Raw genomic sequence first — 22,071 nt, forward strand, 5'->3', positions numbered from 1 at the left:
GGAAAGAACGGTAGTCTGTTTTTAGTCATTATACAAGTTAGATGAGTGCGCTCTCCTTGTTCAATTATAGGCTAAAACGTCCCTACAGGGAAATGACACAGCCCGTCTGGGCATGCTTTTTGCTGGAAAGTTGAACACCAACAAGTGATGTGTTTGGTCTGCGTGTGTTTTGTGGGAGTGTTCCTTCTTTGTTGTCCGTCACCATACTAACTTTAAGCTCACAATCAATTTCAATTGGCAAGATCTAATTATCTAATTCAATAGCCCAAATCAATATTTAATTCATTATTATTAAGTATTAATAATCTGATGTCAAATAAATTTGACCTTTAATTTTAAATCCAACTCCTGTTGTCCGTGTGTTTATTTTTAAATAAGTTTTTAGTTGTTTTAAGTCTGTAAGGTATAGGGTACATATCAACCATTAGGGGATTTAATGTGCTTCTCTGTATAAGTGTAACTTGCATTTATAGAATACATCCCATTAAAGTATTGGATGATCCTCGGTCTCCGAAACATCAAGTTCTTTCTCAGTGATTCCTGTCCTCCGCATTTATATAATCCCATCCCACAAATTAAAATCTTGTTTTTTCATGTGGGTGTAAAAGTATGTGCACTTAAGTGCCTGACACATACACGTATGTCCACACCAAGAAACAGACAACTCTCCCCATTGGATAGTGTCAACTTGTGCATCCCTGTAGACACTGTCACCTTAGCCTGCAAACTCATGATTATACCCATAAAAAGCATAGTATGAACTAGGGGTGAGCGGGTTCGGATTTCTGAAATCCGAACCCCCCCGAGCCCCCCCGATCCGAGTCCGATCCGAGTCAGGCTCGACTTTTCCCGCCTGACTCGGATCTGAAATCGAGGCAAAACGTCATCATCCCGCCTTCCGAGTCTCGCAGGTTTTGGATCCTATATAAGGTACCCGCGTCGGCGCCATTTTCTCACTCGGCTGTGGACAGTGAAGAGGGAGGGTGGGAGTTAGGGCTGTGTAGTGTAGTGTAGTGTAGTGCTGCTGTTGTCCACTACTTCAAAGTCCATAGGGGCTGGCTGTGTTGTGCTGTGCTGCTGTTGTTAATAGGGGCTGTGTCTACTACTTCAAAGTCCATAGGGGCTGGCTGGACTGTGTTGTGCAGTCAGTTCTCCATAGGGGCTGTGTCCACTCCAAAGTCCTGTGCAGTGTCCCAGTCCTAAAGGGGTGCTGTAGTGTTGTCCAGGGGGTGCTCTGTCCATCAGGGGTGCTCCCCCCAAGTGCTAAAAAAATAATATATTTTCTGTGTTTGTGAATTGTGTGCGCAGTAGCCGCACGTGCATCAACAAAGTAGTGCCAAGCGTGCGCCTGTGTCATAAGTAAAGGGCCGGCTGGCTTGACCGTTAAAGGGTGCTGTAACCCCCGAAAGTACACTCCAGTCCAAACCAAAAAAAAAAATTATTTTCTGTGTTTGTGAATTGTGTGCGCAGTAGCCGCACGTGCATCAACAAAGTAGTGCCAAGCATGCGCCTGTGTCATAAGTAAAGGGCCGGCTGGCTTGACCGTTAAAGGGTGCTGTAACCCCCGAAAGTACACTCCAGTCCAAACCAAAAAAAAAAATATTTTCTGTGTTTGTGAATTGTGTGCGCAGTAGCCGCACGTGCATCAACAAAGTAGTGCCAAGCATGCGCCTGTGTCATAAGTAAAGGGCCGGCTGGCTTGACCGTTAAAGGGTGCTGTAACCCCCAAAAGTACACTCCAGTCCAAACCAAAAAAAAAATTATTTTCTGTGTTTGTGAATTGTGTGCGCAGTAGCCGCATGTGCATCAACAAAGTAGTGCCAAGCGTGCGCCTGTGTCATAAGTAAAGGGCCGGCTGGCTTGACCGTTAAAGGGTGCTGTAACCCCCAAAGTACACTCCAGTCCAAACCAAAAAAAAAATTATTTTCTGTGTTTGTGAATTGTGTGCGCAGTAGCCGCACGTGCATCAACAAAGTAGTGCCAAGCGTGAAGAGGGAGGGTGGGAGTTAGGGCTGTGTAGTGTAGTGTAGTGTAGTGCTGCTGTTGTCCACTACTTCAAAGTCCATAGGGGCTGGCTGTGTTGTGCTGTGCTGCTGTTGTTAATAGGGGCTGTGTCCACTACTTCAAAGTCCATAGGGGCTGGCTGGACTGTGTTGTGCAGTCAGTTCTCCATAGGGGCTGTGTCCACTCCAAAGTCCTGTGCAGTGTCCCAGTCCTAAAGGGGTGCTGTAGTGTTGTCCAGGGGGTGCTCTGTCCATCAGGGGTGCTCCCCCCAAGTGCTAAAAAAATAATATATTTTCTGTGTTTGTGAATTGTGTGCGCAGTAGCCGCACGTGCATCAACAAAGTAGTGCCAAGCGTGCGCCTGTGTCATAAGTAAAGGGCCGGCTGGCTTGACCGTTAAAGGGTGCTGTAACCCCCGAAAGTACACTCCAGTCCAAACCCAAAAAAAAAATTATTTTCTGTGTTTGTGAATTGTGTGCGCAGTAGCCGCACGTGCATCAACAAAGTAGTGCCAAGCATGCGCCTGTGTCATAAGTAAAGGGCCGGCTGGCTTGACCGTTAAAGGGTGCTGTAACCCCCGAAAGTACACTCCAGTCCAAACCAAAAAAAAAAATATTTTCTGTGTTTGTGAATTGTGTGCGCAGTAGCAGCACGTGCATCAACAAAGTAGTGCCAAGCGTGCGCCTGTGTCATAAGTAAATGGCCGGCTGGCTTGACCGTTAAAGGGTGCTGTAACCCCCAAAAGTACACTCCAGTCCAAACCAAAAAAAAAATTATTTTCTGTGTTTGTGAATTGTGTGCGCAGTAGCCGCATGTGCATCAACAAAGTAGTGCCAAGCGTGCGCCTGTGTCATAAGTAAAGGGCCGGCTGGCTTGACCGTTAAAGGGTGCTGTAACCCCCAAAGTACACTCCAGTCCAAACCAAAAATAAATTTATTTTCTGTGTTTGTGAATTGTGTGCGCAGTAGCCGCACGTGCATCAACAAAGTAGTGCCAAGCGTGCGCCTGTGTCATAAGTAAAGGGCCGGCTGGCTTGACCGTTAAAGGGTGCTGTAACCCCCAAAAGTACACTCCAGTCCAAACCAAAAAAAAAATTATTTTCTGTGTTTGTGAATTGTGTGCGCAGTAGCCGCACGTGCATCAACAAAGTAGTGCCAAGCGTGCGCCTGTGTCATAAGTAAAGGGCCGGCTGGCTTGACCGTTAAAGGGTGCTGTAACCCCCAAAGTACACTCCAGTCCAAACCAAAAAAAAAATTATTTTCTGTGTTTGTGAATTGTGTGCGCAGTAGCCGCACGTGCATCAACAAAGTAGTGCCAAGTGTGCGCCTGTGTCATAAGTAAAGGGCCGGCTGGCTTGACCGTTAAAGGGTGCTGTAACCCCCGAAAGTACACTCCAGTCCAAACCAAAAAAAAAAATATTTTCTGTGTTTGTGAATTGTGTGCGCAGTAGCCGCACGTGCATCAACAAAGTAGTGCCAAGCGTGCGCCTGTGTCATAAGTAAAGGGCCGGCTGGCTTGACCGTTAAAGGGTGCTGTAACCCCCGAAAGTACACTCCAGTCCAAACCAAAAAAAAAATTATTTTCTGTGTTTGTGAATTGTGTGCGCAGTAGCTGCACGTGCATCAACAAAGTAGTGCCAAGCGTGCGCCTGTGTCATAAGTAAAGGGCCGGCTGGCTTGACCGTTAAAGGGTGCTGTAACCCCCAAAGTACACTCCAGTCCAAACCAAAAAAAAAATTATTTTCTGTGTTTGTGAATTGTGTGCGCAGTAGCCGCACGTGCATCAACAAAGTAGTGCCAAGCGTGCGCCTGTGTCATAAGTAAAGGGCCGGCTGGCTAGACCGTTAAAGGGTGCTGTAACCCCCGAAAGTACACTCCAGTCCAAAGCAAAAAAAAAATTATTTTCTGTGTTTGTGAATTGTGTGCGCAGTAGCCGCACGTGCATCAACAAAGTAGTGCCAAGCGTGCGCCTGTGTCATAAGTAAAGGGCCGGCTGGCTTGACCATAAAAGGGTTCTGTAACCCCCAAAGTACACTCCAAACCAAAAAAATATATATTTTCTGTGTTTGTGACTTGTGTGCACTGTGGCAGCACGTGCATCAACAAAGGAGCAGCGCCAAGCGTGCGCCTGTGTCCCATAAGTAAACGGTGGTGTAACCCACAAAGTGCACTACTCTCCAGCAAAAATAAAAAAATATTTTCTGTGTTTGTGTGCGCTTTAGCCGCACGTATATATATCAATATAACATAAATGGAGGACCAAACTTTCTCCGATAAAAATAAAATAGGGAAAGATCAAGAACCACTTCCTCCTAGTGCTGTTGCTGCTGCTGGGAGTTGTTCATCATCCCAGAGAGGAAGTAGGAACATCACTACTTTTACTAAACAATTGACCCTCCAACAGTCCCTAGCGATGAGGATGAAGTACGACAGCAGTCATCCTGAAGCAAAACGTATAACTGAGGCCTTGACTGCTATGTTGGTGTTAGACGTGCGTCCGGTATCCGCCATTAGTGCAGTGGGATTTAGACAATTGATGGAGGTAGTGTGTCCTCGGTTCCAAATCCCGTCTAGATTCCACCTGCATCCTCAAAGCAGCAGCGACAAGCATGCGTCTGTCTGTTAAAGGGTGGTGACACCCTCAAAGTGTGCTACACAAACAATTAAAATATTGTTCTTTTTTTTTCTGTCTTTGTGAAATGTGTGGGCTGTAGCCGCACCTGCATCCTTAAAGCAGCAGCGACAAGCGTGCGTCTGTCTGTTAAAGGGTGGTGACACCCTCAAAGTGTGCTACACAAACAATAAAAATATTCTTCTTCTTTTTTCTGTCTATGTGAATTGTGTGGGCTGTAGCCGCACCTGCATCCTTAAAGCAGCAGCGACAAGCGTGCGTCTGTCTGTTAAAGGGTGGTGACACCCTCAAAGTGTTCTACACAAACAATTAAAATATTGTTCTTTTTTTTTCGGTCTTTGTGAAATGTGTGGGCTGTAGCTGCACCTGCATCCTTAAAGCAGCAGCGACAAGCGTGCGTCTGTCTGTTAAAGGGTGGTGTAACTCTCAAAGTGCTCCAAAAAATAAAAAACTATTTTTTTAATGTGTTTGTGACTTGTGTGCGATGTAGCCGCACTTGCATCCTCAAAGCAGCAGCGACAAGCGTGCGTCTGTCTGTTAAAGGGTGGTGACACCCTCAAAGTGTGCTACACAAACAATAAAAATATTCTTCTTTTTTCTGTCTTTGTGAATTGTGTGGGCTGTAGCCGCACCTGCATCCTTAAAGCAGCAGCGACAAGCGTGCGTCTGTCTGTTAAAGGGTGGTGACACCCTCAAAGTGTGCTACACAAACAATTAAAATATTGTTCTTTTTTTTTCGGTCTTTGTGAAATGTGTGGGCTGTAGCCGCACCTGCATCCTTAAAGCAGCAGCGACAAGCGTGCGTCTGTCTGTTAAAGGGTGGTGACACCCTCAAAGTGTGCTACACAAACAATAAAAATATTCTTCTTCTTTTTTCTGTCTTTGTGAATTGTGTGGGCTGTAGCCGCACTTGCATCCTCAAAGCAGCAGCGACAAGCGTGCGTCTGTCTGTTAAAGGGTGGTGTAAACCTCAAAGTGTGCTCCACAAACAATAAAAATATACTTTTTTTTTTTCTGTCTTTGTGAATTGTGTGGGCTGTAGCCGCACTTGCATCCTCAAAGCAGCAGCGACAAGCGTGCGTCTGTCTGTTAAAGGATTACATCGGTGACAGCATCCAAGTAGGCATGTCAGACAGTCCGTACCTGTACTGGCAGGAAAAAGAAGCAATTTGGAGGTCCCTGTACAAACTGGCTCTATTTTACCTGAGTTGCCCCCCCTCCAGTGTGTACTCCGAAAGAGTGTTTAGTGCAGCCGGGAACCTTGTCAGCGAAAGGCGTAGGAGGTTGCTTCCACAAAATGTGGAGAAGATGATGTTCATAAAATGAATTATCAACTCTTCCAGGGAGACCAGCCTCCAGAACATACAGAGGGACCTGTGGTTCCAGCAGAGACGAATTAATACTCTGTGAGGATGAGGATGTACACACTGAAGAGGGTGAGGAATCGGTGGATGAGGAGGATGAGGATGACATCTTGCCTCCGTAGAGCCAGTTTGTGCAGGGACAGATTAATTGCCAGCTTGTTTTGTGGGGGCCCAAACGAACCAATCATTTCAGCCACAGTTGTGTGGCAGACCCTGGCGCTGAAATGATTGGTTTGTTAAAGTGTGCATGTCCTGTTTATACAACATAAGGGTGGGTGGGAGGGCCCAAGGACAATTCCATCTTGCACCTCTTTTTTTACTTTGCATTATGTACAGTTTGGGGCCTAGTTTTTCAAACTGCCATCCTGTCTGCCACTGCAGTTTCACGCCTAGATGGGTCACGTGTTTGTGCCGCCCACTCGTGTCGCTTAGCATAGTCATCCAGCTACCTCGGAGCAACCTTTTGGACATAAAAACACTATTGTGAGGTGTGAGGTATTCAGAATAGACTGGAAATGAGTGGAAATTAAGGTTATTGAGGTTAATAATAGCATAGGAACAGAAAAACCTACAAATTCTGTGATTTTAGCTGTTTTTATGCTTTTTTTTCAAAAAAATACAGATCCAAAACACAAAACCCAGAACCCAAAACACGGAAGGGTGGTTTTGGCAAAACCAATCCAGATCCAAAACACGAAGAAAGATCCAGATCCAAAACCAAAACACAAAACACGAAAAGTGGCCGGTGCACACCCCTAGTATGAACTCTCTAGTACATTGCGTTCCAGGTATCAAGTCCATACATGGCTTGATGCAAATGGAAAGTTACAAGATGCAGAACTAATTAGAACTAAACTGTCCTGATCCACAGTGGTGCTGGGTGGGCAGGTACTAATTACCCTGGCTTGATGGAGGGGGCCAACAGGGGCCCAGGTCCCCTTTACCTGTCAAAGGCAGTGTCTCCCCAGCCCAGCACATGCTGCTGTGTGCTGGGCTGCTGTGGGGACAGGGAGGCTGTTGCCTCTGGTCATCTAGCAGCAGTCTATCCTCTGGCTGTGCAGGGAAGGGGGAAGGGGAAGGGGGAAGCAATTGCACTGATAAGGACCTTTCCTCCTCATTAGATGAACTGGGGCAGCAATTAGGGGGTGATTTTAAAATTCTACCTTATAATATATAATTGGTTTTATCCACCCTAGTGGAAAGGATTACATTTTGTTTGTCATTAACGTAGATGTCCTCCATTACTGTGAGATGACAGATGTACAGCTGTGAGTAACACACAGCTGTCTAGGGCCAGCTCCCACTTAATGACCTTCATCAAGGATAACTGAGGTTGGACGCAGGTTACCTGCCTTAAAGGACTTTCAGTGCAGATGGGAAAAGCAGTCTCAAGCTGTCTGTGTTGCCCCCATAAATGGACATGACATGCTCTGTCAGATATGCCTGATGAATGGTGCAGGTTCTGCATCAGACCAATGCTAACACTATAGTTCAATCATCTGTTGTTTATTAATCTTCCAGGAAAAATTACCCAACATTACCAAATTTTTTTTCCATGAAAAAAAGGTTTTGTTACTCAAAAAATAGGGTACCGGTACTCACCTACAGTTTATAGCAGATTTATAGTAGCTTCCCCATAGGGGTGTATCTAAGGATCAGAGTGCCCCTGGCAAAATAAGGGACAGGCGGCCCACCCAGCTCTCCCCCTCACAGCCCCATCCCCTCACCCAGCTTCTACTACTTTTAATATTAAAAAACACACTTTGGCTTCCACAGGGAAAAAAACAGCCAGCGCTCCTTCTAAGATCCCACTCCCCAGCCAGGCCTAGCAGGTCCCCTTCTGTGCCCTCACTTCCCAGACAGCCCCAACCTGTTATGTTCCCCACTCGCAAACCAGTCCCCCTTCTATGTCACACTCCCCAGCAGGCCCCCTTCTGTGCCCCCACTCACCAGCCAAACCCAGAGTGTTATGTTCCCCACTCGGACCACTCCCAAACCAGTCCCCCTTCTTACCCACTCCCCAGTCAGCCCGGCAGGTCCCCTACCATGTCCCCAATCCCCACTTCCTACCTTGTTGCTGCAGTGCTCACACGGACCGCAGCCCCTCTGTCCGATCTTCAGCACTGGTCACGTGCGTCGGGTCTTCTCTCCACACAGATAAACTTTATCTCACGGTGCCGGCAGGAGCGCACTTCAGGAAGCTGCATGGATGAGGCTGCTGCTGCTTCCTGAAGTGCGCACCTGCCGGCACCACGAGTTAAAGGTTTTTTTGTGTTGAGAGAAAACCTGGCGCGTATCTACCACCTGGCCATGGGTGGCACCACTGGGTGGCGCCCCCTCCTGACTGGCGCCCCTGGCGACTGCCATCCAGGCCAATGTGTAGATACGCCCCAGCTTCCCCACTCCTTATATGCAAGCAAATACTTATGTTATGCATTTCTCAAATGATTTCACTGATTTCCTTCTTTTTCTGCAACTGAAAGTTAGACCAAAAAAACAGAATGTGCTGGAGCTGCGTACCCCTGAGTACCACCACATAAAAAGCACTGAATGCAACTCTTAAAATTCCCACCCATGTGTATGAGGCAAAAAGGCTCATGATAGAAAGTGCAAAAGTGTAAATAGCAATGCAATGGCTCTATTGCCATATCATGCACCCACTTTTGAACAATAAAGTCTGTTTTACAGGTCAGTGTACACATTGGCAGGCCAAAATGTCTGCAGGGGTGCAAATGTTCACACCATTGATTGCGGGGAGCAGGGTAGATAGGGTTATTCCGTGTTTAGTACAGATTAGGCCCATGGTGTGTCAATTCTTGCAGCAACAAACAAAAAGCTTTATTTTTCAAGATTAGATTATTTATCATAAAAAAAAGGGAGAGGGTTTATTAGGAGCCATAACGTGGGTGGTGTGGCTGTTGCCCAGGGCTCAATGCCCTTGGTGTGACATGACCGCTGCCCACCCCAGCCCAACCTTTGACTATCTTGCTCCTCCCAATTCACCAAGTACAGGATGCCCTACTGGATAGATTATATATCCAGGCAGCGCACCTAACAGTCCCCTCTGGCTCCCTTCCTCTCGGTGTACTACGTCAGTGCCGTACTAGTGATGAAAGAGATGCCTGTACAGCTTCTCATCTTCTTGGGGGATGAGACACTGTGATGAGGAGATGCTGCAGGTGTTTCTTTCATTCTCTTTACTGCAGAAACTACAAAACAGGAATAGCCCAGCCCGCCCCAGCCAGAGCTGAGAAATAAAATATAAAACAGCATTGTAAGTAAATATAATATATTATTTATTTTTATTATTATTATTATATAAGGGGAGAGGAGTGGTTTGTGGGTGGGCAAACATGACAAAGCCGATAAATATATTATATAAGGGGTGGAGAAGGGGAGCTGTTAGAGGGATACAAGTGGTAAAAACAAGAAATATATTAGAAGAGGGGGGTGGGCGGTGGTGGTGTTGGTGTTACAGGTGACAAAATCTCAGAGACATAAAGTGGACAGAGATAAAGTACCAATCAATCAGCTCCTAACCATCATTTTTCAAACAGCCTGTAAGATGGCAGTTAGGAGCTGATTGGTTGGTACTTGATCTCTCTGCACTCTTTCTCTCTAAAGCTGGGTACACATTAGATGACATGTGTACCCAGCCGATCCACGATGCAACGAATGACACATTGTGTGGTCCATACACAACGCATGATGTGGTGAACAACCACACGTTATGTCATTAAATAGCCGCATCTAGTAGCATGGGGTCATTCATCAAATTGACAGATTGAGCATGCAGGCAGCTGAATCTGTTAATGCGATTAACAACCCCGCGGGAGCGCGCAGGGCCATCCATAGTGGCTACACATTTGCTGAAGTGAACGATATGTCTGCCCAATCTGACAGATTGGGCGACATATCTCCTAATGTGTACCCACCTTTAGGCTTAGTATATAGACCCTTATATTCTACAAGGCGTATTGCTATTTAGGCCGAATACATATTTATGGCTATACGAGTAGGGTGGGGGGCTATAATCTCACTTGACCAGGGAACTAAAATGTCTAGCTATGGCTCTTGCCATGATGACCGATCAGCAGTGATAGGCAGCACTGCAGATACTGAGGGAGGGTGCAGGAGATACAGAGGAGCTAGGAGGTCCCTCTGCTATTGGCGGCTGCCGGAAGATTATCTCCTGGCAGCCGCTCACTGTGCATTTCTTACAGGTCGCATCGTTTGTGACTATGTCAGTTAACGCACTGCCTGGTGTGGTCGCAAACAATACAACCATGGCAGGCAAGTGGTTAAGACAGCATTTAATTTTTTCCACTATGTATATTGTATATATGTATGTAAGTTTCATAATTTATATATAACTATATTAGCTATATCCACTTTCTACTACTTTCAGTTATCCTTTTAGGTGTTGGGTCAAAAAAATCCACTAAGTGTATTTGATCACCCAGTAATAAATACAGGCTCCTCTGGAATGTGACATTTGTTTGAATAAAAAAAATAAAAACTAAACAAAAAAAAAATAGAATATTTACATTGATATCATAGTTTGCTCCCTGGTCTATAGTTATCATAATCTTCCCTACTGCCTTTTTGTGTACTCAAAGTAAAATTTGCATTCTCCAATCACCTGCAATGATACCTGTCAGTACTGATTGGTGAAAGAGTATGTTTAATGGTGCTACGAGCACTACCCTTAGTTCTTTCAATTCTCTTCGGGGTATATTTACTAAAGTGACAGTTTTTAGAAGTGGAGGTTGCCCATAGCAACCAATCAGATTCTACATAACATTTAACTAGCACCTTCTAGAAGATAATAGCTAGAATCTGATTGGTTGCTATGGGCAAAATCTCCACCTCTTAAAACACTCACTTTAGTAAATATGAGAGATGAGCGGTTCGGATTCTGTGGAATCCGAACCGCTCCGAACATAGGGGATCCGAATCCACCCGAACCCTGTTCGGGTGTACCCCGCCTGACTCGGATCCCCGTTCAGGGCCGAACGGCGGCCGCCTGATGTCGGATTCTCGCTAGAGAATCCAACATCAGGGCTCCTCGAGTGTAAGGCAGACCGCTGTGATAGCGGTCTGCCCTACACAGAACAAACACACAGCCGCCAGCGGCAGCTGTGTGTTTGTTACAGCGCCAATGAGAGTCACATGGACTCTCATTGGTTGCTGCACGGAGGGAGCCGGTTGGAGCTCACTCAGGAGCTCCGTCTTCCGGCTCCCTCCTCATTGCGTGGCAGCAGAGCGGACGGCGGCTGGAGCGGGGATACAGGTAAGTTTTTTTTTATGTGTGTATGGGGGCCTGCTAATGGAGGGGCCTGCTAATGGGGGGCCAACTACTGGGGGGGCATACTACTGGGGGCCTGCTAATGGGGGGCATACTACTGGGGGGCCTGCTAATGGGGGCCATACTACTGGGGGCATACTACTGGGGGGCCTGCTAATGGGGGGCATACTACTGGGGGGCATACTACTGGGGCCCTGCTAATGGGGGCATACTACGGGGGGGGCATACTACTGGGGGGCCTGCTAATGGGGGGCATACTACTGGGGGGGCATACTACTGGGGACCTGCTTATGGGGGCCTGCTAATGGGGGGCATACTACTGGGGGGCATACTACTGGGGGCCTGCTAATGGGGGGCATACCACTGGGGGGGCTGCTAATGGGGGGCATACTACTGGGGGGCATACTACTGGGGGCCTGCTAATGGGGGGCATACTACTGGGCCCTGCTTATGGGGGTATATTACTGGGGGCCTGCTAATGGGGGCATACAACTGGGGGGCATACTACTGGGGGGCATACTACTGGGGGCCTGCTAATGGGGGGCATACTACTGGGGGACCTGCTAATGGGGGGAATACTACTGGGGGGCATACTCCTGGGGGCCTGCTTATGGGGGCATACTATTGGGGGCCTGCTAATGAGGGGCATACTACTGGGGGCATACTACTGGGGGCCTGCTAATGGGAGGCATACTACTGGGGGGGCCTGCTAATGGGGGGCATACTACTGGGGGGCCATACTACTGGGGGCCTGCTTATGGGGACATACTACTGGGGGGCATACTATTGGGGGCCTGCTAATGGGGGGCATACTACTGGGGGGGTATACTACTGGGGGCCTGCTAATGGGGGGCATACTACTGGGGGGCATAATACTGGGGGGGCATAATACTGGGGGGCATACTACTACTGGGGGCACTGCATAGGGGGCCCTTCTACTAAGGGGACTGCATAGGGGGCACCATTACTGGGGGCATTGTGTAAGGGACACCACTGTTGGGGGCATTGTGTAAGGGACACCACTGCTGGGGGCATTGTGTAAGGGACACTATTGCTGTGGGCATTGTATAAGTGGCACTACTACTGTGGGCATTGTGTAAGGGGCATTACTACTGTGGGCTTTGTGTATAAGGGTCACTACTGTGGGCAGTGTGTAAAAGGGTCACTACTGTGGGCATTGTGTAAAAGAGTCACTACTGTGTGTCGTAACATAAATAAGAGACACTACCTTATGGTGTAATGTGAATCAGGGGCACTATGTGTGGTGTAATGTGAATAAGATTGTGCACTGTGACTCCTTGGGCCGTAGCCCACTATGTAAACAAGTACTGTGACTCTGCTGGCCATACCCCACTGGGTGGGTGCACTACTTTTCATTTCTGCCACTGCTGTGTGGCAATGTGTCTTAGATGTGCTTTATACTGTGGTGTCTGTGTCGTTGTGCCGGTTGCTCTGTCGCTTAGTAACCAGTCAGCTCACTGCAACCTTTGGCCAATAATGTTGAAAACAATATTATAAGCTGTGAGGTGGTCTAAATTGACTGGAAATTAATGTTATTGAGGTTAATAATACTCTAGGAAGAAAAAAAAGACCAATTTATGTGATTTTAGCTTTTTTTGTCAATTTTTGTAAAAAAATCCAAATCCAAATCCAGTCACCGCAGTTTGGCAAATCCAAATCCAAAAGCGGACGACGAATTAGAACCAAATCCAAATCCGGCAAAAATGGTCCGGCGCACATCCCTAGTAAATATACCCCTTGGAGCTATACCACCATGTGGACCATTGATGTATCTTCTTTTCATTTTGAGAGCTCAAGTAACACATCTTCTGTAGTAATATTTCTCCACAGTATGGTCAGGATTATATTTCCCCAATATACGATACCCCTTTGAATTTTCAACAGTACATTTAGAGCACAAATAATGTCTGTGATTTCTTTGTCTCATTCAGCATATCATCCCCTTTAGGGTTTAGTCCTATTATTCCGCCCTCTGTTTTTCTTCTTTCACTAAAGGATGTAAAGAGCATTATGTCTCCTCTTCTTGCCAACTACACAGTCTTTTCATTTGTTCTAAATTCCAATTGATCACATTATTTTGTGTTTTAGACTCTTTTAGACCGGGACAGTGCGCTTTTTTATATTATGAATGAATTGTTCTCGATTTTTAGGAATCATATCTGCTTTCTTTTCCTTTTATTTTTCTAACATATCAGGCACATATTACAGTGAACTGGATTAATACTTAATTGAAGTAAATATATTGTAGCATGTCCCACATCACGCACCGTTAGCATATCAGAACAGGTCGACCCAAATCTGTGTCGGCAGATCCGCCTTTTGAAAAATAATTTTATTTTTACTGTATATGGTGATTATACATGAATATTTACATTATTGTGAAGAGACTTTATATTGTGTATCATGCAGCATCCATTCCTATTGCACTATATACATATATGTACATTGAAAAAATAATAGAAGAAATTGCATAATAAGATACATCTACAAGATACATAAAATCACATAACTGAAATAGCATCTAAATAGCAATTATCATTAAACCCAAATCCAAGTAGGCATTTTAGATTTCTATTTACTTTTACTTAAGGCAGCGGTTTTCAACCACTGTGCGGCGGCACGCTCAGAGCAGGAGGTTGTTCAGTGTGCTGCGGCGTGGTCAGAGCCGGCGATCAGATTAAATACTGACTGGTACTCACCTAAACTGCTAAAGGTCCTGTGGCCAAGTTAATGTCTCACTGGTCTATAAAGTAGCTGGAATGGACTAGTCTTGTAATACAATTTCTAGACAGGAGTGTTAAAATATACAGTATAAGAGCTTATACGGGGAGTGTGGGAAGTCCCTCCACGTGACTGTGTGCTAAGTGTGTGACAGTCCAAAATTCAAATAGAGGAGCCACACCAACTGTCAGTGAGTTCCGCCAACGATGTTTGGCAGTGTTTGGGGTGGCAGTTGGTGTGGCTCCCCTATTTGAATTTTGGACTGTGCTGCAGCCCCACCTCTGGAGCCACCACTGTCTGTAACACACTTAGCACACAGTCACTGCGGGGGGACTTTATAAACGCACTGTATAAGAACGGTATAAAAGTGCAGGTACTGCTGAGTACATCAGAAAAAAAGCTCCTTACACTATGAGGGAGAGATCTATTAATTATTGGGACTTGATCCCGATAATTTGAATCCATTATCACCACTTATCGCAGCAATAAAAAATTCATGCTGATTCATCTCCTGGAAAATATACTTCCTAGTTATTCTCAAAATTTGCGGGTAGCCCACAAATATGTCTTGATAAATATGCCACTATTAGAGGCAAAGTGAAGGGAAAGGGAGATCAAGGGTAGGACAAGTACAGTAAGCAAGTGTTCATGTAAATGCAACTGAGTTGGACATGGACACAGACAATATATTCTATTGTCAGGAGGCATATTTCTTGCAAGTACTGTACTCTATGCCTGGTGAAAAAGATGCATTGATGAAGACAATTTGTAGCCACTTTTAATTGGCTGATTGCGACTGGATCCCTCCAAATATTTCTAAATCATTAGTGCGGTATTATCCTATATGAAATCACAGCAATCTCTTTACTTACTTATATACAAACTGCAACCTTTAAGATTGGATCTATTTGGATTTCTTAGAGGAAGACAACACAAGTTTGCATTTGATTACATGTTTTGTACTTTTATATTTTTGTCTTTATTTAATTGTATTTAATTGTTAGATATGACTTTCATATTTATTAATGATATGCAGTCATAATAGCAACATTGACTATGTCAACATTCATAATGTCGACACCAGAAAGTCAACATGGTTAAAATACCAACATCTGGCAAGTCGATATCTGGAAAATGTCAACACTGACAAAATATTGACATATGATATGTCGATATAGCCATGTCAGCACTAAAGTTAGGGTTAGGGGTAGGTTTAGTGGTTAGGGTTAGCGTTAAGGTTACGCTTATAGTTAGACACAAATACATATTGTGACATGTCGAGATTTCATCAGTGTCAACGTGGTGAATATCAACATGCCGAACATGTTGTCTATCAACATTATTCTTATGGCAATAACACTGTCCAGACACTTCATTACAGTATTACATTGTGTACAAATTGGGTAATGTGTAAAAATCACAGCATGCATGCTGTACTGTAGATAGAAAAAAAATATTTTAATACTTGATTTACATTCTTTGTACAACGTATTAAGCTGAATCCATTACACGGTTTTAATAATATGCATAGTTTCCTTGTACATATTTAATTTACTTGTATATCTTCAAAACACAGGCACTCATTTATAGAGGAGGACAGGTTTCCACTTTGAACCTATATAAGAAAATAAACATGTAAAAATGCGTAGGGGGGAATTCAATTAGTCCTGTTGGCCTCTATTAGCCAGGCTTAACCCTGCAGTTATTGGATGATAATGGCTAAATAATGCACAAGTCTGTGTACTTTACACTGATCCTGTGTATTAAAGCTTGATAACCAGTGTTAACGCCCGTTAACACGTTTATTTAACGGGCATTAACACAGCTGTCGGGCAAATTCGGGATGATAATTGAATAGCCCCGTGCATTAAAACCCGAGGCTACATCCTGAATTCTCCCCTTAGGTGCAAAAATAGCATTTGTACAAGATGTAAGTCAGGCATAAAATATGAGCAGTGGCTTGACAGTGTTAGCAATTAATGCTAGTGGCATTACATTATTTGAACACAAACAATATTATAATGTAGTATCATATACACAAAAAGAGAATAATAGTCGCCAAGCCAATGATTTAAATTCACCTGGAGGAGTCCAAATGCAATCAGCCCATTATACCTATAACTGCACAAATGTTCCAGCACCCGTAGGAGAGTCTTCTCCTAATGGTGCATCAGCAGATTGTCCCATTGTGTCGCAAAAATGTGAACACGCTGTCATTGTACCCACCCCCATTCTGCCTCTACAGACATAAGGAGATGTATATAAGGACATATGTATATATACATAGGGACATATGCTAATTCTAGTACACTTTTGGTGCCCATGCGCCGCATGGGCACCAATAGTGTGCATGCGCTGTACAGAAATGCATATCTTACTCCAAACCAAATTGATGCACATCCACTTCTAAGTGGACCTAATACTGGGATATTCTATAGATGTGAAGGAATCTGAAAATCTTCTTCAAATGACAATAACATTATAGAATGTGAAGTATAAACAAAAATAAAGAACAATTTTCCATCCTCTTTTATAGAATATGTCCCATAATGTGGTGCTCTGGGAGAACAGTAAATCATTAGTATCCTGTCTACTGAATGTTATTTAATTAACATGACATGTTTGATGAAGGCAGTAGCTCCTAGTGCAGCAATCATTGACTGAAGGAGGATTCTGTGTGATGTGATGGAATGTCTGAAATACACAATTTCAGTTCTTATTTTAGCTTTTGATAAAATCATATCTTTGCTTTTTCAAAGTTAAAAGCACACAGATCAAATGTGAAAGCTTTTCACACATGATTTATTTAATGGAGGCATAATAAATTATATGTATTTAAAAACGTGTACAGAAAGACCTGACAGCACATGATACCATTAGCATAGAAGCAGCTTTATTATTTATATGGTGCAATAATAATCTGCAACACGGGAAAATAGAGCATAGTACATAAATGTAGAATTACAACATAATAATAGTGTAGAGCAGTGGTTCCCAAATTTGCGCCGTGGCACCCTAGGGTGCCTTGGGACACTTGAAGAGGTGCCTCAGGTTGCTGATCCAGCACCAAATCAAATAATTTTAAGTCAATGTAATGTAGATATATGGACAAACAGAAGTGCAAACCTGTCCCCCACCACATAACTGAACTTAAGGATGACAGGTAAAAGCACAATTCACTTAATTTTACTATTTAAATTTTTTTTCTGAATTACTTTTGGCTTAGGAGTGCTGTGAAAACAATTCTGATACTCTATGGCGCTGCAGTTCAAAAAAGTTTGGGAACCACTGGTGTAGAGAACAAGTAAATACAGCATACAGAACATTCAAGCAGCATAAACACAATAATAGCAAGAAATTAATCATAATATGCAAGACAATAGACAAGGTAGGACCGGTATGCAGTTATATTACCGCCGCCCAGAATGCCAGCCTTCGAAATCCCGACATTGGAAGGCCGGCCCGGGACTAAAGATAGGCATGGAAATCCTAACGCCTATCTTTAGTCCGACGACGAAATTCCGATCGCCGGCATACTGAACGAAGGTAAGCAGGGATTGTTAGCCCTTAGCCGCGGGGGGGAAGGGTTAGGTTTAGGAACCACCAGGGAGACTTAGGGTTAGGCACAACCCTGGGAGGGTTAGCGTTAGGCTAGGTGGTGGGGGGGTTAGGGTTGGGCACCACCGGGGGGGAGGTTAGGGTTAGGCACACTCTGGTGATGGTTAGGTTTAGGGTGCGGGAGGGGGGTTAGGGTTAAGCATCACCGGGGGGGAGGGTTAGAGATAGGCATCTCCCAGGGAGGTTAGGGTTAGGCACCACCAAGGGAGGGTTAGGGGGGAGAGGGGAGGGTTAAGGTACTTATGTGCCCCTGTCACGATATGTCTTCATCTGGCTTCCGGCGTTGGTACGAGAACCGGTGGCTATTCAGCCGTTGGTATGGACCAACATAAAACATGCAAGCCATGGCACCCTTCAATGTTTCTCCTGCAGAGGGTGCCGACAGCAAGGATTGGGTAAAGGGGTACCGGTGTTGTCCATTTCAAGACAAACATTGTAGAAATATTGTTATTAATATAATTATCATTATCATCATTTATTTATAAATTGGCAAAATATTAAATAGCGCTGTTCAGTGAAGAGATCATGATACAAATAAATTACGTACAAAAACAAGAAACACAAGAAGAAGTCCGTTATGTCCGAATGCGCTTACAATTTAAGAGTACATGGAGGGATACGTGAGACCTCATGTAGCCTATTTTTGAACAGGACCGTGGATGTGAATTTATTTTAAGAAAGATATTTTTCAAACAGGTCTTTGATTACATTTTTTTGTGATACCATATGTAGCATGTATAAATCCACAATAGTATCTCTTTTTTTTTTTGCTTATAATTAAGTAAAATGTTGCATCCACTGACCCAGGGAAGTGTCCCAGGCTATTCATATCGAAGAAGAGGGGCTGGTGTGGAAGGCAGATTTATTTTATTTTTGGGACAATTATAGGTGGACCCTACACTGGGAGTTATATATATATATATATATATATATATATTATACAAAATGTATTGTAGGGGTACACTCACCAGACTTCAATCCAGATTCAATATAATAACTTTATTCCATAGAAAAATAGTCGGACTATTTTTCTATGGAATAAAGTTATTATACTGAATCTGAATTGAAGTCTGGTGAGTGCACCCCTACAATACATTTTATACTGGTGGTCTTTGGTTTTTACCTAGACCAAAGTTTGATGTTGCACCCCAGCGAATATATTCCTCTAAAGTGAGTGCCTATTAGTCAGAGAAATATATATATATATACACATACAACAAGCAAAAGGCGGCACTCCAGGCGTCTTTTCAAAAATGCAGAAAAGTGCATGACTTTATTTCAACATTTCGGGCTCATGCCCGTCATCAGGAATAAACACACTGTGAACATTAAACATGTATATATACAATAAATAACAAAGACACTTATCCCCAAAGTTTACTCACCTGAGACGCCGCTCTCCACATGTCGCCCTCGGTGATGCGCGCCTCCAATCTCAGGAGTCGCCCTCCCGGTGACGTTAATGTGTCACGTCATCTCAGGGAGCATGCGTGATCACGGCTCTGATGGTTGCCTAGGTAACCAAACAAACAATCAATCACATTAACAATTAAAAAACTGTTAATTAACTAAAGAAATATATCGCTCAGATTCATCTAAAGTAATAGCAATATGGGAACCTAAGGCATTGCCTATTATGTTCTATATGCTACATGATACATCATTATACATTATATTTGTCTGCATTATAATTTTCTACATTATATTATTCTATTTTTCTAGTAAAGAACCCGCTCATGTGGTTTACAAAAAACATTGGAGCCCTAGTGACTCATTGATCCCCTTAGGTGACAGTGTGTCTAATTTATTGATCCACCTACATTCTAACTGGAGTAGCTGTCTCTGCCTATTTCCCCCCCTAATAGCGGGAGGAATGTGGTCAATTATTCTAGATTGTATATCCTGCACACCATGCTTAATTAGTAAGCAATGACGGGCTACTGGTTGCTCACTGAAGCCACTTTGTAGAGCTATCCTGATGGCTGATCTGTGGAGAGCTATCCTCTCCTTGAACTGATTCTCTGTCTTGCCCACATAGTGTAACCCACATGGGCAAGACAGAAGGTAGACAACAAAAGTTGTACTACATGAGACTGGATGTTTAATAAAGAAAATTTTTCCAGTGTAGGGGTGAGTGAAACTATGGCCTACTATCACTGCCCTACAAGTTATACAACCCAAACAGCGATGGTAATCACTACTCTGAACTAGGAAATGACTGGGGTTTTTTTGGATTTAAGTTTGCCTATATCCAATTTAACCAATCTGTCATTAAGATTGCGACCACGCGTGTAGCATGGCATAACCCTAGAGTTACATAATTGTGGCAATTCATTATCAGAATTTACTATCGGCCACAGTTTTTTGACAATATTGGTGGTATGTGTGCTGTTGGTGGTAAATTTATTAACCCAGGGGATTACTGGTATATCCATATAATATCCAGTGACACCTGCACCCTGACGAAAATGCCAGAATAGAGCATTGAATCGTTGTTTCAATCAAAGACCGAGTCTCCTTTTTTTGACATTTGGGCTACATGATCTACCCCGTGGGAGACCTTGGAGGGCACCTATTCGCTATATGTTTATGTTGTATTTAATGACGTTGAGGAGAGCCGCTTCTAACAAAAATTATATATATATATTCATATATATTCATTTCAATGAATATAATACAGAATATGTGCTTTATATAATCACAACACAGCACTAATAAATACATGAGTAAACCATCAAATCACCCTAGTCATCATTAAACAGACCACATGATGAAGCTAAGTAAAGGAGAAAGAGGTACAGATTGTTATCCCCACTAGTGTGCTACATAAAATATGTGATGTGCAACTGCCACCCATTACACATTTAGTACCATTATTATGTGACAACAAACAACTGAAATACAAAAGGAATGGAGAGACAAACTTTGCTGCAATCAATTACATCGGGTTTCCTTGACAACCAATATGCAAACCATGTCAGACAGGAAACCAATTAGAACCACACCCGGTTACCTTGACAACCAATATGCAAACCATGTCAGACAGGAAATCAATTAGAACCACACCCGGTTTCCATGACAACCCCTATGCTAACCACGCCTCACAAGAAGCCTATTTTTTAAACCTGATTAAGACACATCCATCATTCACGTAACTGAGGAAGGCAAAAAGGCTGCAACATGTTGGACAACATTCAATCCATCTTTGGAATACACACTGACATAGGAACGCTTACCGGAGTAAGCACTAACAAGAATAGCTGTTCCCCGAGATCCCTCGAGGATTCGCTCAATTCAGGAAGCGAAAGGCAAACCGGAGTATCCAGGAAGCGTGCACGCGGCACACACCATAACTGCCTCCGTACGGACTCAGGGGTCTATTTACTAAGCAGTGTTAGGAGACAGAGTGAAAAGTGATAAGGTGCCAGCCAATCAGCTCCCAACTGTCATTTTTCAAACACAGCATGTGAGATGACAGTTGGGAGCTGATTGGCTGGCACCTTATCACTTTCTTATCACATTTCACTCTGTCTCTTAATACTGCTTAGTAAATAAACCCCCTAGTCTCTCCACCATCCGGTGGGTAGAGGGGCTGGCCGCGGTGATTGATAGCCGGGGACCACGTGATCAACTGTGATCGTGGTTCCGGCGGTCTTGCCGCATCTGGTGAATCAAGAGGACCTATAGAGAGTGTGTAACTTAGCACACTCTCCAACGGAGGCAGAGAGACTGTGTACCTGAAAGAACCTTTCACAGAAGGATTAACATCGACAGCAAGAAGAAGGGTAAGTTGTTGGACCGGAGGGCACGGGATGCCATCCCTCCAGAACGCAACCCCCCCAGGACATTAATTCCGTCTGCACTATATATTATTTCATTTTTTCCTATATTTAAAGGACATTGTTCACTATTTTATCCCCCCATTTTTTTCTACGTTCATTTGATCATATACTCCTATACACTTCCCTGTACCATATCCTGCGTACATTACTCCTCAAATTAGAGAGCACTGTGACTTCTCATTTGATTTGTTGTAGTATTTACCGGATCCATTAAAACCAACTAACTATTATCCATGTGTGCTTAGTATTATTAGATCTACATATACATATTGATTGTCACACTAGGCACCTATAGAATTACGCAAACTAGCGCAGGCACTATAACTGTATATATTATCATTGTCTGTAGGAGATCTGGGATTATCTCCATAGTGCCAGCAGCTAGCATTATCCTATACCAACCAACAAGCGCAGGTTCCGAATCAACGTCATACAATCTCACCCTATTACATTTGGCCCCTGATATGAAAACTAAATTACTCTTTACTAGATTCCCCATTTATGGTGCACGTAAAAAGACTTGAAAATCTCAAACAATTACTTAATTATCTGTGGATGTTAAA

The sequence above is a fragment of the Taudactylus pleione genome, unplaced genomic scaffold (genome assembly GCF_031769625.1).
Source record: "Taudactylus pleione unplaced genomic scaffold, aTauple2 ptg000370l, whole genome shotgun sequence".
Classification (NCBI taxonomy): domain Eukaryota; kingdom Metazoa; phylum Chordata; class Amphibia; order Anura; family Myobatrachidae; genus Taudactylus; species Taudactylus pleione.